Source organism: Pristiophorus japonicus, unplaced genomic scaffold, assembly GCF_044704955.1.
Source record: "Pristiophorus japonicus isolate sPriJap1 unplaced genomic scaffold, sPriJap1.hap1 HAP1_SCAFFOLD_29, whole genome shotgun sequence".
Taxonomy (NCBI): domain Eukaryota; kingdom Metazoa; phylum Chordata; class Chondrichthyes; family Pristiophoridae; genus Pristiophorus; species Pristiophorus japonicus.
In genome coordinates this window covers 20,593,990-20,609,951 of record NW_027252668.1, presented here as the reverse complement: position 1 = coordinate 20,609,951, position 15,962 = coordinate 20,593,990, and the positions used below count along the sequence as shown (strand labels likewise).

The 15,962-nt window shown below is 46.1% G+C and overlaps 2 non-coding genes across 2 annotated transcripts; both read right to left on the bottom strand.

Moving 5' to 3' along the window:
• Nucleotides 1-5,944: 5,944 nt before the first annotated feature.
• trnav-cac (transfer RNA valine (anticodon CAC)) lies at nucleotides 5,945-6,017 on the bottom strand. The gene has a single exon. It is a non-coding gene; the product is annotated as a tRNA-Val (tRNA).
• Nucleotides 6,018-12,591: 6,574 nt separating this feature from the next.
• trnav-cac (transfer RNA valine (anticodon CAC)) lies at nucleotides 12,592-12,664 on the bottom strand. The gene has a single exon. It is a non-coding gene; the product is annotated as a tRNA-Val (tRNA).
• Nucleotides 12,665-15,962: the final 3,298 nt, after the last annotated feature.

Here is a 15,962-nt window from a genome sequence, read left to right as displayed (position 1 = left end):
CATCAATGTCCCACCTCATAAGGATATCCTTCAGTTCCTCCTTCTCACTAGACCCTCGGTCCCCTCGTACTTTCGGAAGGTTATTCGTGTCTTCCTGCGTGAAGATGGAACTGAAGTATTTGTTCAATTGGTCTTCGATTTCTTTGTTCCCCATTATAAATTCACCTGAATCCGACTGCAAGGGACCTACAGTTGTCTTTACTAATCTTTTACTCTTCATATTTACAGAAGTTTTTGCAGTCAGTTTGTATGTTACAAGGAAGCTTCTTCTCATAATCCATTTTCCCCCTCCTAATGAAACCCTTAGTCCTCCTCCATTGAATTCTAAATTTCTCCCAGTCCACAGGTTTGTTCCTTTTTCTGGCCAATTTATCTGTCTCTTCCTTGGTTTTAACACTATCCTTAATTTCCCTTGTTAGCCACGGTTCAGCAACGTTCTCCGTTCTTTTTTTACTCCAGACAGGGATGTGCAATTGCTGAAGTCACCCGTGTGACCTTTAAATATTTGCCATTGCCTATCCACCGTCAACCCTTTAAGTATCCTTGGCCAGTCTATTCTAGCCAATTCACACCTCATACCGTCAAAATTACCTTTCCTTAATTTCAGGACCCAAGTATCCGAATTAACTGTGACACTCTCCATCTTAATGAAGAATTCTACCATATTATGTTACTCTTCCCCAAGGGGTCACGCACAACAAGATTGCTAATTAGTCCCTTCTCGTTACACATCACCCAGTTAAGGGTGGCCAGCTCCCTTCTTGGTTGAGAAAACCATCCATAACACACTCCATGAAATCCTCCTCCACCACATTACTGCCATGTGGTTAGCCCAATCATTGTGTAGATTAAAGTCACCCATGATAAATGCTGTACCACCACTGCACACATCCCTTCTTTCTTGTTTGATGCTGTCACCAACCTTACCACTACTTACCAGTGAGAGAGACATTGCAGCAACTGTCTGGTTATTGTGAAACAGCAATTGCTAAAAGAACAGTGACCCCCAACATGATTTGAACACGCAACCCTTTAACCCAAATTCAGGCACACTACCGTTGCACCACAAGGTCTACACAGTAGTTAATGGATGTTTGTCTATATGACGGTTCTGCAATACAAGGGGCTTTAAAATCCTCGCCCATTCCCACCAGGTATCACAAGCAGCGCTCACCTGACTATCACCGGATGGTTTGTTCGAAAACTTTTCTCTTGCTTTCACAGGAAAGCATCATTAATTAACACCTCACCTTCTTTTACACATTCAAACAAATGCTAACTCAGGGACACTTCATACTTCAATCATTTGTGCTGTGCTTTGCATCTTAACTCGAAAACCATATCCCATTTTACTCACTGTATTTTAGATTTCTGGTTCAAACTCTTCATTGCCGATGACACCACGAATCTGGGGCAACTTTTATCAAATTTAACAGCACCGGTTATTCCTACCGTGCACACAAAATACAATCAGTAGTGAAGATAAAATCCCACTATGCGTATTTTCAGATTCAACGCAGTAGGATTTCAAATAAAGTGAAAGAATTTTACACTGAAAAGATTTGGAAGTGTTCCTTGTATTTGTGTCTTTAATTAAACTTTGTGACGTCTGACTCCCGTTCATGCCACTGCTGAATAAGAAAGGAGGGTTTGACATTGACCAGACTGCACTGCCCCTGATATTTGTGAGCTCATCCTTTATATTCAGTGGTTTCTCGCCCTTTGATGGGCTGCATTGCAGCGGATATCACGTTGGCCTCACACGCGAAAGGTCCTCGCTGGATCCGTTTTCTCTCACTCAAATTTATCTATTTATTAAAGTGAAATAAAAAGCAATTAAGGAATAAGGGAGCCCTTTTGCCAGGAGAATATATAGCAAATAAAAACAGCAAATGCTGGAAATCTCAGCAGGTCAGGCAGCATTTGCAGGGAGACGAAACTCGCCTCCGATTGTTCATCCACAGCAAGTTTAAACGTCATGTTTCCACCCAGGATCGAACCAGGGACCTTTGCGTGTAACGCAAACGTGATAACCACTGCACTACAAAAACCTTTGGTACAGCCGCCCCAACAGAGGGGAGCTGACCAGTAAGCTCCCTCTGTGCTGATCGGGAATGTTTTGGCTCACCTTCAACAACTTCTGTCCCACACTGAAAGTTATCAATCCTTCTCCTCCGCTGCCTTTTACAGAAATGTCACGGATCACCCAGCCACCGTGTGCACTTCCACAGACTCACAGTGGGGCCGCAGAGGCTCCTACCGTCTCCCCGCGATCAGCTAACTCAACCAGTGTACAAAATTAAACCCCGAACATGTGCCCGGCAAAGGGCAGGGGAAGCCAGATAGTATGTAAGCTCAGTCTATCACAGAAAGTATTGGTATTCATGGTGATTACAACAATTATTAATCGTCTCACAGACCTCAATTATTTTTATGCGATGAATTGATCGAGGATGGAAACCAGGTTAGTGCGCCAGGTCTTAACCCCTTGACCACCAGAGAACAGATACGATACATTTCAATATATTTATATATATTTATATATGAACCTGAATGTCAATGGCTAGCTACCTAGATCTCGTGGTGCCCACGGTAGTGTGTCTAAACTTGAGTGAGAGAAATTGTTCCACAGTGACACCTGTCATGTGTTCTGCATTGTTACTGCTTGTACTATTACAAGGTGTGCACCAGAGGGCACTGCAGTGGGAGACTTTTAGCTTACCTGTGCAGGTGTGCCTGGCCTAGTGTAAAAGGCAGGCCACCAGGTGTGATCCTCACTCTGTGGTTATCAATAAAGGACACATTGTCTCGTAAAGTCATCATCAGAGCATCTGAAGGTATAACAATTGGCGACGAGATTCCAGATCTTCTCATGCAAATGGCTAACCTTGGTACGTTGCAGCATTTTGCTGATGGTGATGATTGGGAAGCCTTTGTGGAGAGGCTTGTCCATTTCTTCACAGCAAACGACCTGGCTGGTGACGACCCGGCCACACTGGCTGATAAGTACAGAGCTATCCTGCGAACCAGTTGTGGGCCCACGGTCTGTGGCCTCGTCAGTGACTTGCTGGCACCAATGAAGACAACGACCAAGGCGTACGAGGAGCTTGTAATACTGATTCAAGAACAACTCAAGCCCAAAGAGAGCATCCTCACAGCCAGACAGCGGCTTTATACACACCGACGGCCCGAAGGCCAGGAGATCACGAAATATGCTGCAGACCTCAGGAGGCATTCGGCACCGTGGGATTTTGGTGCCCACCTCACTGATGCACTGCGGGATATCTTTGTCATCGGAATCGGCAACGAGGGCCTTCTTCATAAGCTACTGTCAGCAGATACCACAGTCACACTGCAGAAGGCCATCTCCATGAGCCAAGCATTCATGACCTCGACCTGTGGCTCTAGGCAGATGACTCATCCTCAGGACTCAAACCCGGCAAGTACTGTGCACAGAGTGGTGCCTTTTACAGGCTGGACTCTTAGAACGTGAACCTTCTCAGGGGAGAGAGAACATGCCCCCGAGTCCCTTAACTCAAATTCCATGGTCAGATCAGCCATGACCTTATTGAAAGGCAGAGCAGTATCGAGGGGCCGAATGGCCGACCTCTGTTCCTATTTCTTATGTTCTTTTGTTAATCATTTAAGGAGCTTGAATCATTGATGAAGTTTTCTCCCCTATCTGACATTACACACTCTGTATTTCGGAGACTGGTTTAAAATGTTCAGTGCTCATGCGACAAGGAACCTGGGGAGAATTTTGTTCAATTTATTTCACAGCAAAAGTAGTCTCCAAAATAATGTTTCTACACGGGTTCAAACCGGGGACATTCCACGTGTGGTTCTCCAAAGTGGTGGAGGTTGTGCTCGAGTTTAACATGGTGCATTCGATCCACATTGAAAATGCATCTACTACTACGAGGAACATTTTGCCCATGAATGGGCCCGCATAATCTATGTGCACCCGCGACCACGGTTTGGTAGGCGAGGGCCAGGGGCTCAGTGGAGCCTCCCTGGGGGCATTGCTGAGCTGGGCACAAATAGTGCACCTTCGGACGCAGAGCTCCAAGTCCGCGTAAATACCACGCCACCAGACATGGGATCTGGCTATGGCCTTCATGAGAACGATCCCCGGGTGCTCGCGGAGGAGCTACCGGACAAATGCCTTTCTGCCTCGCAGAGGCATGACTACTCGGCTGCCCCACATCAGGCAGTCTGCTTGTAGTGATAGCTCATGCATGCTCCTGTGAAAGGGTTTTAATTGCTCGGGGCAGGCATCACGAGCCTCTGCCCAGTCACCAGTTAGGACAAATCTTTTTTATAAGGATAACGTGGGATTGCTGGCCGTCCAGGCTCTGATTTGGTGAGCTGTTAGGAATGAACCTGTGGACTCAAAGGCATTGATTGCCATGACTATCTCACAGTCCTGTTCGTCAGACCCTTCCGTGGTCGCCAGGGGTAGCATGCTGAGCGCGTCTGCACAGTTGTCTGTGCCTGGTCTGTGCCTTATGGTATAGTCGTAGGACGCCAGCAGCATTGCCCACCGTTGAATTCGCGCCGAGGCGTTGCCGTTTATTGCCTTACAGAAACTTCTGGTACAACAGTCCCAACTGAGGGGAGCTGACCAGTGAGCTCCCTCTGTGCTGATCGGGAATGTGTTGGCTCACCTTAAACAACTTCTGTCCCACACTGAGGGCCCAATTTCGGGTGGAGTTGCTCCTAGTTTTTTGGAGCAACTAGTTTACTTTGGAGAATGTTAGAAATTGCAATTCTCGGATATTAGTTTGCTCCAGTTCTACTGAGTTAGTTGAGGTTGGCTTCAGGTAAGGTATTTTTTTTCAAAAATGGGCGTGTCCAGCCACTCAGGCCTGTTTTGCAAGTTTCGGCAGTGAAAACGTAATGCAAACTAACGTCGGATCGAGTAAGTGCCCACTTTTGTAAGTTCAGAACAACCTTACCTAGAGGTAAGCTCAGTGCAGGCACAGCCAGAGAGGTGGTGGGAATTAAACACAAAAAGGACTGAAGCATTAAACACATCACTTAAAATGTACAAAAACCTCTTTTGATGATATCTTGCCTTATATCTGCTGAATGAGGATAATTGCTTCTCTTTTTATAAATAAACAAGCGTAACCTCACGGCTGAGGCAGGCGCATTCCGGCTGCTTTCAGATGAGCTGTGAGGGATTATTTAAGGATACGACGGCCCTGTAGCCCCCCACACCAGGATATCCTCTCCCCCGGGGTTTTCCTCAGCTTGTGCTCGGTGTACGGGGAGCTTTGGCCCGGGTCCGAGGTAGCTTGCAAGTCAGGAATGGACAATAACCCTCTGAGCTCTGGAACTGGGAAGAGCGAATAACTAATGAGTTGTTTGTGGGTTTGAAATGCGGCTTAGATCTGCTGGTATTAACCGAGGCAGGGGCTGTGAGACATTGCATTGTGTTCAGGTTTAATCACAGCAATATCCGCAGTCAGGAGCTGAAACGGACGAAGAGCTGAAAAAACACAAGACAAAAGCTTAAGAAATGTCAGCAATTGTGGTAAAGTCTTTAATGTGTTTCCTGCTGGTTCAGTGGTGCGGCGCTCACAGAGGGAGCCCGGATTCAGAAAGTAACTATTTCATTCAAAATCTTTAAAATAATGACATGCAACGAATTAAACTGTGTGTCGGGGGATGGGGATGGGTGAAGATTATTTGTTTTATTCCCCATTCATTAACCGACAGCGTTGTTTTGTAGAATTGTTACTGAGGGTCAGTGGAAACTTCAATAACTGAACTTTAATCATTCAAGGATTTTGAATCATTGATGAAGTTTTCTCCACTATCTGACTTTACACATTCTGCATTTAGGAGACTGTTTTAAAATGTTCAGTGCTCATGCGACAAGGAACCTGGGGCGACTTTTGTTCAATGTATTTCACAGCAAAAATAGTCTCCAAAACAATGTTTCTGCCCGGGCTCGAACCGGGGACCTTTCGCGTGTGAGGCGAACGTGATAACCGCTACACTACAGAAACGCTGCGGTTCAGGTAATCTCAGGAATATAACCAGAGCTTGAACCTACACAGCTGGCCGATACTTCAGGAGCATGTTTTACGAGAATCGAATGACGCTGCTATATTTAGGAAGGCTGTGAGTGTGGCAGGAATTGATCTCGTGTTTCCCAGACTTTACACATAGGAATAGGAGATGGCCATTTAGCAGCGCGTGGTTAGGATCTGGAATGCACGGCTTGAAAGGGCGGTGGAGGAAGACTCAACCTTATCTTTCAGACGGGAGTTGTATAAGTGTCTGAAGGAAAAACAATTGCAGGGCTACGGGGGAAGGGCGGGGGAGTGGGACTCTCTGAGAGTCGGCACGGGCTCGATTGGCCGAATGGCCTTCCGTGCTGTCACCATTCCATGATTCTATAAGTTAGTGGCACATTTCATAGTGTGGGTGGGAGCACAACATTGCAAAGGGACATGGATTGAGTCGGCAAAACTAGAGGCATCTGATTCAGGAGATTCGCGGGGTGCGGAAATTCAGGTGTTTATTGACTTTGAAAGGAACATTTTTGCTTTGTGCCGTTTCGGACATTGAAATATTTGTGAAAGGAATTTTTGCAGAAAGGGATGCAGCATTTAACCTTCTGCCTTAACACTTCTTTCAGGATGTCAGCTCACATTTCGTTTCGATGTTATTCTTCCAGAATTGCTATTTTCTTTGGTGTTTCACAATAACCGGACCCTTGCTCTAAAGTCAGTCTCACTGTTTCCCCAGTCTCCTGTTGATGTTATAAGCAATGAACATTTTGACCCAGACCCCGAAAGCACAGTGTGTAAAATGGTTTATGTTTTCAGAGTTGACTTGCAGAGCACAGAAGAAATGATTCAATTATGGAGTTCCTTCAGTTAGCATTTCTTTAATTGTGCAAAAGAAGATTGTGGATTAATTAATGATGATTTTCCATGAAAGCTTCATAAAATTAAAAGAAATGCAATCGCCCAACATGGGGCTCAAACCCAGGACCTTGTAATTAAAAGTCTCATGTTCAACCGACTGAGCATGCCAGGCTTCTGGATAACGCTGGATTTTATCGCTCATTGCAGCCAGGCGCCTGTTGGCCACCCGCAGCCTGGATACAGTAACGTCCCAACAGCTCATTGACTGTCGGAGTGGGACTGTGCGGTGCTTCAGAAGACAGGTCGAAAAAGCAAATTCACTGATTCCGTCCCATGTGCTCCTCCGATCAAGAATAGCAACACACTAAACATGCTTCAATAATGGTTACACCTGAGCTCCACAATTGTGCAGTAGTTGGCTCGTTGGTCTACGGGTATGATTCTCGCTTTGGGGTTGTTACTTGAAATTTGCGAGAGGTACCGGGTTCAAATCCTGGACGAGCCCTCAATTTACCCACGAATTTTGAACTTGCATCGAATTTTTGCAAAGAAGGACTTGCATTTCGACAGCACCTATTAGGAACTCATGACGCCCCAAAGCGCTTTACAGCCGTTGAGTTATGTTTGAAGTGTTGGAGTGTGGGGAAAGATGTGCCCAAATCACCCCACACGAACTGCAATTCTTTGTGAAGGAGTTCGGTGCAAAGAATCAGGTATCTCAGCGAATTGGCCTTTCTATGAATGAGTTCTGCTTGTACCTGCATTCAAGCTTGAAACAGCAACTCGGCTTCATCTCACGGGAGCAGCGTGTAGCGGATAGTGAGTAGGTGACCAGGTTGATGTGCGCCGCTTTCAATCTTTGAAATTTCACCAAACAAAGATACGGTGATGCAACTGTCCCTGTCAAGCGACAGATTGAAGGGATCGGTGCTCCAAACAGAGCTGGAACACGCGCAGTGCAGTAATATGGTCGGCAACATTAAATGTCAGAGTTATTAAACAGACAATAATAAAACATACACTTAACAACAGGACTTACACCCAAACCTTGCGAATGTTCGCCGAAGAACTCAAACACGTTACAGTTCCCAGCTCGGTGTACAAATTGATCACAAATTAATCGGATTCTAAACTATCTGTTTCAAATGCCACATTTTATATATTTTCCTTACCCCTGCTACGTGACAATTTAAATTTTTAATAGTATTACCTAACACAAGTGCCCAACTTCTGATGGAAGGTCATTAACCTGAAACGTTAACTCTGTTTCTCTCTCCACAGATGCTGCCTGACCTGCTCAGTGTTACTTGCATTTACTCTTTTTATTCTCCTAACTTATAAGCAGAAAATCACTTCCCTTGTCATCTAACTACACTCCTTCCTGATATGTAGCCTTGTCCTACAAACCAGGCTCCTTTCGGATGATTCAGGCATTCATTGGAATTATAACTTCTGAACGATAACAATTATGTGAATTATGTAACTATGTAATACTTGCCACCAGAGGGCGCGACTGTTGGAGTCCGAATGGTCACCTGCCCACACGTGCAGGGCCAGTATAAAAGGTCGACTGCCATGTTGTTCAGGCACTCTGGAGTTGTAATAAAGAAGACTAAGGTCACACTAATTTTGCTCACAGTACTCAGCCTCGGGGAGTTCTTCTCTCACAACAATTGGCGAAGAGTAACAGAATACGAACCTTCAAACAACCATGGCTGCCGTTGGAATATTAGAGAGATCCGTAGAGGGTGATGATTGGGAAGCCTTCGTCGAGCAGCTCGACCAGTACTTTGTGGGCTGGAAGGAGACACTAACGTGGCCAAGCACAGGGTCGTTCTCCTCACCGTCTGTGGGCCTAAAATATACGGCCTCATCAAGAATCTGCTCACACCGACAAAACCAACGGAGAAGGAATATTCAGAGTTGTGCACACTCATTTGGGACTACCTCAACCCGAAGGAGAGTATCCTCATGGCCAGATATCGTTTTGACACGCACCATCGCACGGGGACCAGGACCTGGCGGATTATGTCACTGACCTGAGACAACTCGCGGGACCTTGCTGCGCTGGGGCAAATGCTGTGGGACTTTTACGTGCTGGGCATCAGCCACGAGGTCAGTCTTTGAAAGCTGTTGGCTGCTGAAAACCGAGACCTGAGCAGGGCCATCGCGATCGCCCAGGCATGCATGGCCACGGACGATAACACCAAACAGATATCTTCTCAACATCGAAGCTCACCGCCAAGTACTGTGCATAAAATGATGTCGCTAGCAGGCCGAACTGCATATGGCAGGGTCGATACGTCTGTGGCTGCAAGACCTGTGATGACTCAGAGTGCGCCATCGTGGGTAAATGTGAATCTATTAGCACCGTGTTGGTGCTGCGGGGGTAATCCTCGGGCCCATCAATGTCGATTCAAGCACTACGTGTGCAAAGGCTGCACAACGATGGGGTACCTCCAGTGAATTTGCAAACGTGCTGTGACATACCACGTGGCTGAGGATGATCGATCCGGCACGGATCACGCAGCACAGGCAACTCAACACAAGCAACAAGGACTCCCAGGTGCAGGTGGGGATGTAGCATTTTATCAGGGAGGCTTTGAGGGTGTGCCCGAAACGTTTCCTTTGGCAACCTGTGGCTCCCTTACCATGTCGGAGTTCTGAGTAGAGCGCTAGCCTAGGGAGTCTCATGTTGGGCATGTGGACAATGTGGCCCGCCCAGCGGAGCTTGTCGAGTGTGGTCAGTGCTTCAATGCTGGTGATGTTGGCCTGAGCGAGAACACTAATGTTGGTGCGTCTGTCCTCCCAGGGGATTTGCAGGATCTTGCGAAGACAGCCCTGGTGGTATTTGTCCAGTGATTTGAGATGTCTGCTGTATATAGTCCATGTCTCGGAGCCATATCGCGTTGCAGGTATCACCACCGCCCTGTAGACGATAAGCCTGATGCCAGATTTGAGGTCCTGGTCTTCAAACACTCTCCTCCTCAGGTGATCGAAGGCTGTGCTGGCACACTTAAGGCGGTGTTGGACCTCGTCATCGATGTCTGCCATTGCTGATAGTAGGTTCCCGAGGCGTGGAAAAGGTTCCCGAGGCGTGGAAAAGGCACTTACAGCCTTCCTAAATATAGCACCCTTATTCTATTCTCTTAAAACAAGCTGCTGAATTCTCGGCTAGCTGTGTAGGTTAGAGCTGTGGTTTTATCCTCAGATAGATTCTATCACAGTGTTTCCGTAGTGAAGTAGATATCACATTCGCCTCACACACGAAAGGTCCCCGTTCCGAAACCGGGCGGAAAGATCTTGAAAACTTGAACATGGGCCGAATACCTGACTCCTGTTCCTAACTCTTACGTTCTTCTGATCTCTTGACCTTTCACAGAAGAACAAACTCTCCTCTGAACATGCATGAGAAAGCTCCAGAAAATATTCCCCCCCGAGGTGCTTTCGCGTGTGAGGCGAACGTGTTAACCGTTACACTGCGGAAACATCTCCACTTTCAGCACCAGATTACCAAAGTTAAACCCAATGAGATCGGGATAAATTTTCCTCACATGCTCAGAGCAAAATATATGATTGATGGTCGACAGAAGAATGAACAAACTTCAGCACCAGGTCAGACGGAAATGTTAAGCGAGCAGGTGGATTGCTGAATCGCACATTTAAGGAATTGGTGGTCACAAAACAAATTGGTTTCGCTTAATGATTAAATGGGACAGGAACCCACATCTTCAGAGAAGAACAGTGACGTGAACACAGCACCTTACACCGCTCGGCCATCCTGACTATTCAGTGCTGTGTGTGGCCACCTGCAGGTTGATTTTGACCTATTGTATCCTTTCACAGGAAATAAACGAGGGCAGCAGGCGTATCTCTGCCTGACACCGGGGAAACAGTGAGACAGACCTTGGAGCAAGGGTTTGGTTATTTCGACACAGCAAAGGAAATATTAATTCTGGAAGGACAATATCCAAAAGAACAATGACCAGTGAGCTCCCTCTGTGCTGAGTGGGAATGTGTTGGCTCACCTTAAACAACTTCTGTCCCACACTGAAAGTTCTCAATCCTTCTCCTCCGCTGACCTTTACAGAAATGTCACCAATCACCCAGCCACCGTGTTCACATCCTCACAATGGGGCCACAGAGTCTCCTACCATCTCGCTGCAATCAGCGAACTCACCCTGTTTACAAAATTATACCTCGAACACGTGCCTGGCAAACGGCAGGAGAAGCCAGATAGTCTGTAAGCTCGGTCTATCACAGAAAGTATTGGTATTCATGGTGATTACAGCAATTATTAATCGTCTCACAGACCTCAATTATTTTTATGCGATGAATTGATCGAGGATTGAAACCAGGTTAGCGCACTGGATCTTAACCCCTTGACCACCAGGGAACAGTTATGATACATGTCGATATATTTATATATATTTATATATGAACCTGAATGTCAATGGCTACCTACCTAGACCTCGTGGTGCCCACGGTAGTGTGTCTAACTTTGAGTGAGAGAAACCGTTCCACAGTGACACCTGTCATGTGTCCGACATGGTTATTGCTTGAACTATTGCAAGTTGTGCACCAGAGGGCACTGCAGTGGGAGGCTTGTAGCTTACCTGTTCAGGTGTGCCTGGCCTCGTATAAAAGGCAAGCCATCAGGTGTGATGCTCACTCTGTGGTTATCAATAAAGGACGAAGGTCACTACAGTTCAAGCACTACACATTGTCTCGTGGAGTCATTATCCGAGCATCTGAAGTTGTAACAATTGGCGACACGATTACGGACCTTCACACGAAAATGGCTAACCTTGCAGCAGTTCGCCGATGGTGATGATTGGGAAGCCTTTGTGGAGTGGCTTGTCCATTTCTTCACAGCAAACTATCTGGCAGGTGTCAACCCGGTCACACTGGCTGATAAGTGCAGAGCAATCCTGCCAACCAGTTGTGGGCCCGCCTTCGACGGCCTCGTCAGGGACTTGCTGGCACCAGCGAAGACAATGACCAAGATGTACGAGGAGCTTGTAACACTGATCCAAGAACAACTCAAGCCCAAAGAGAGCATCTTCACAGCCAGACAGCGGTTTTATACACACCGACGGCCCGAAGGCCAGGAGATATAAATATGCTGCAGACCTCAGGAGGCTGGCGGCACCGTGGGATTTTTGTGACCACCTCACCGAAGCACTGCGGGATATCTTTGTCATCGGAATCGGCCACGAGGGCCTTCTTCATAAGCTACTGTCAGCGGATACCAAAGTCACACTGCAGAAGGCCATCTCCGTGAGCCAAGCATTCATGACCTCGACCTGTGGCTCCAGGCGGATGACTCATCCTTCGGACTCAAACCCGGCAAGTACTGTGCACAGAGTGGTGCCTTTTAGAGGCTGGACTGTAGAAAGTGAACCTTCTCAGGGGAGAGAGAACAGGCCCCCGAGTCCCTTAACTCAGAATCCATGGTCAGATCAGCCATGATCTTATTGAATGGCAGAGCAGGATCGAGAGGCCGAATGGCCGACTCCTGATCGTATTTCTTCTGTTCTTATGTTAATCATTTAAAGAGCTTAATCATTGATGAAGTTTTCTCCCCTATCTGACTTTATCCACTCTATGTGTAGGAGACTGGTTTAAAATATTCACTGCTCATGCGACAAGGAACCTTGGGCGACTTTTGTTCAATTTATTTACAACAAAATAGCCTCCAAAATAATGTTTCCGCTTGGGCTTGAACCAGGGACTTTTCGCGTGTGAGGCGAGTGTGATAACCGCTACACTACAGAAACGGAGTGGTTAAAGTAATCTTAGGAATATAATCAGAGCTTTAACCTACACAGCGGGCCGATACTTCAGCAGCTGGTTTTCCGAGAACAGAATGATGATGTTGGAGTGGATTTTCAGACAAAGCAAAGCATGATGGGGTAAGCCACCACGAAATGAACTTTGTACCAAGAAGCCTATCTGCTGTCCCTGATATGAACTCTGCAGCAACAAGTGACTCCTGGCCAGGTGCAGGCCACTGTTTCATCGAAAGCTTTGCAACAGAATAACGAAACACAAAATAAGATAAAGAGGAAGAGTTCCAAACTCGCACCATGCTATCAGCTTTCACTAGGACTAAAAAGTTGAATGTAAATGAATTGCGTTGCCATATGGATCGATTGGTTGTTTGTAAATTAATTTAAATGATTGTATTCCGCCCCCTGTAAACTGCTTAGAACCCTGCGGCACAAGACACTCGGGGAGATCGCTGGATCTCAACTCTTCTCCCAGAGCTCTGTTAGCAATAAAGTTGTTTCTCTTACCTTACCAGAGTCTATGTGAATTTATTTTCACCAACGTTGGCTGCAGAGAGGATGTTTCCACCGATGGGGGAGTCTGGAACTGGGGGCATGATCTTAGAATAAGGGGCCGCCCATTTAAAACTGAGATGAGGAGGAATTTCTTCTCTCAGAGGGCTGTAAATCTGTGGAATTCACTGTTCCAGAGAGCTGTGGAAGCTGGGAAATTGAATATATTTAGATCAGAAATAGACAGTTTCTTAAACAATAAGGGGTTAAGGGGTTATGGGCAGCGGGCGGGGAAGTGGAGCTGAGTCCATGATCGGATCAGCCATGATCTTATTAAATGGTGGAGCAGGCTCGAGGGACCGTATGGCCGACTCTTGCTCCTATTTCTTATGTTCCTTTGACTAATACACATCAACATCCTAGGCGTCACCATTGACAATGTAGATGTGGGCAAGGCTGGCGAGCTCAGTCGGTAGAGCATGAGATTTTTAATTTTAAGGTCATGTGTTCGAGCCCCACCTTGCGTGAATTATTTTCCTTAAACTTTTATGCTACTTTCACGCGAATTAACCCACACATTCAAAAAGTAGTTAGATTTGTCCCTTATGTCTAAAAGGATCAAGGGGTATGGAGAGAAAGCAGGAAAGGGGTACTGAGGGAATGATCAGCTCTTATCATAGTGAATGGTGGTGCAGGCTCGAAGGGCCGAATGGCCTACTACTGCACCTATTTTCTATGTTTCTATGTTTCCCCTTGTGGGGGAATGTAGAACTTGGGGGCACAGTTTCAAAATAAGGGGTCATAAGACCATAAGAAGTCGGAGCAGGAGTAGGCCACATGGTCCCTCGATCCAGCTCGAACATGCAATACGATCATGGCTGATCCCCATCACCCCTTCTTCCCTGAAGGTTCAAGGGTCGCCCATTTAAAACGGAGATGAGGAGGAATTTCTTCTCTCAGAGGGTGGTGAATCTTTGGAGCTCTCTGCCCCAGAGAGCTGTGGAGGCTGGGTCATTGAATATATTTCAGGTGGAGATGGACAGATTTTTGGACGAGGCCATATGGATTGAATTGGAGAACAGAAAAGGGGCAATCACACGACTGGGAATGTACGGGACACCCCCGAACATCCAGAGGGAGATATAGGGTCTGGTTATTGTGATTCAGCAAAGAAACTATCGATCCTGGAGGACAAATACTCTGTTCCAAAGGAAACGGACCCAGCCTCTCCAATTGATCAGTTAATTAATGATGTTTTCGCTTGAAAGCAACAGAAAAGTTTAACAAAACTTATTCGCCCAACCCTGAACCCACGACCCTGAGATTAAAAGTCTCAAGCTTTACCGACCGAGCTAGCCTGGCTGGGCAAATGTGGCATCCTTGACGTATGTCAAATATTGTGGGTGGATTAATGATAATTGAAATCATGATTGAGTATCTCACAAACTTGAATTATGGAGTTCATTCAGTTAGCATTGTGCAAAAGAAGATTGTGGGTTAATTAATGATGTTTTTCCATGAATGCTGCATTAAATTAAAATAAATGTAATCCCCTGACGTGCGGCTCGGACCCACGACCCTTAAATGAAAAGTCTCATACTTTACCGACTGAGCTAGCCTGGCTCCCGCCCAACGCAGGTTTTTATCGCTCATTGCAGCCAGGCGCCTGTTGGCTCCGCCCCAGATGTTTAAACTTGCTGTTGAAATTTGTGTCGTGTTTATCACGTTTGCTTTACACGCAAAAGGTCCCTGGTTCAATCCCGGGCAGAAATATTATGTTTAAACTTTCTGTGGATGAACAATCGGAGGCGAGTTTAGTCTCCCGGAAAATGCTGCCTGACCTGCTGAGATTTCCAGCATTTGCTGTTTTTATTTGCTATTTATTCTCCTGGCAAAAGGGCTCCCTTATTCATTAATTGCTCTTTATTTCACTTCAATAAATGGATAACATTGACTGAGAGAAAACGGATCCACCGGGGACCTTTTGCGTGTGAGGCCAACGTGATATACGCTAAACTGCAGCCCATCAAAGGGCGAGAAACCACTGAATATAAAGGATGAGCTGACAAATATCAGGGGCAGTGCAGTCTGGTCAACGTCACACCCTCCTTTCTTATTCAGCAGAAGCAAGAACGGGAGTCAGACGCCACGAAATTTCATTAAAGACACAAATACAAGTAACACTTGCAAATCTTATCAGTGTAAAATTCTTTCACTTTATTTGAAATCCTATTGCGTTGAATCTGCAAATACGCACGGTGGGATATTATCTTCACTACTGATTGTATTTTGTGTGCACGATAGGAATAACCGGTGCTGTCAAATTTGAAAATAAATTTGCCCCAGATCCCTGAAGACTTTGAACCAGAAAGCTAAAATACAGTGAGTAAAATGGGATATGGTTTTCGAGTTAAGATGCAAAACACAGGACAAATGATTGAAGTATGGACTGTTCCTGCGTTAGCATTTGTTTGATTGTGCAACAGAAGGTGAGGGGTTAATTATTGATGGTTTCCCGTGAAAGCAAAAGAAAAGTTTAAGAAGAAATCATACGGTGCCTGTCACGTGAGCGCTGCCTGTGATACCTGGTGGGAATGGGAGGGGATTTTAAAGCCCCTTGTATGCAGAACCTTCATATAGTAAAACATCTCCAGCTCACTGTGTAGGTCTCATGGTGCAACGGTAGTGTGTCTGAATCCAGATCCGAAGGTTGTGTGTTCACATCACTTCGGGGTCACTGTTCTCTTGGATATTTTTCTTCCAGAATTATTATTTCCTTGGCTGTTTGCCAATA